The sequence below is a fragment of the Malania oleifera genome, chromosome 8, assembly GCF_029873635.1.
Source record: "Malania oleifera isolate guangnan ecotype guangnan chromosome 8, ASM2987363v1, whole genome shotgun sequence".
Taxonomy (NCBI): domain Eukaryota; kingdom Viridiplantae; phylum Streptophyta; class Magnoliopsida; order Santalales; family Ximeniaceae; genus Malania; species Malania oleifera.
Genome location: NC_080424.1, coordinates 51,961,246 through 51,962,187, shown reverse-complemented (window position 1 = coordinate 51,962,187; position 942 = coordinate 51,961,246).

Genomic DNA, 942 nt, shown 5'->3' with positions numbered 1-942 from the left:
ACAATGACAGTCCACAAGAACTCCTCCCCAAAAGATTTTTTTTCACTTAGAAGCAAAGTTAGAATAGAAACAAACTACTTAGTAAATTTAGTTCATTTTAAGCACTCAAGTGTCCAAATCTAGCATACGGGGTCTGAACTAAGGGTGGTCAGTCCTGACACGTCTATCACATCAAACTAGATGTGCCTACTTGAATGGTCCCTAGAAACTACTCCCCAAAAGCTTGTTCCCCAGTTAGAAGCAAAGTTAGAGTAGAAACAAACTACTTGGTAAACATAGTTCATTTTAAGCACTTAGGTATCCAAATTGGGCATATGAGGTCCAAATCGAGTGTGGTCAGTCCCGACATGTCCGTCACATTGAACTGGTCATACCTACACTAACATTCCCCAATAACTCCTCCCTAAAATATTTTTTCCCTGCTTAGAAGCAAAGTTTGAATAGAGACAAACTACTTAGTAAACTAAGTTCATTTTAAGCACTCACGTGTCCAAATCGGGCATACGAGGTCCAAACCGAGCATGGTCAGTCCAGACATAGCCATCACATTGAACTGGATGTGTTGGATTGGATGGTCACCAAAAACTTCATGCCAGTTAAAAATTATGCGCTTAGAGGTGAACTTAGTACACTTAGTTGAATTTAACATCCCATGTGTCCAATTTGAGCATTCGAGGTCCAAACTGCGTTCGGTCAATCCCGACATGTCTGTTACATCGAACTAGACATGTTGGATCTAACGGTCCCCACAAACTCCATGCCAATTGAAAATTATACGCTTGAAGGAAAAATTAGCACACTTAGTTCATTTTTAAGCACCCAAGCGTCCAAATCAGGCATGCGAGGTCCAAACCGAGTGTGATCAGTCCTGACACATCCGGCACATTGAACTAGAACTACCTACACTGTTGGTCCCCAAGAACTCCTCCCTAAAATTTTTTT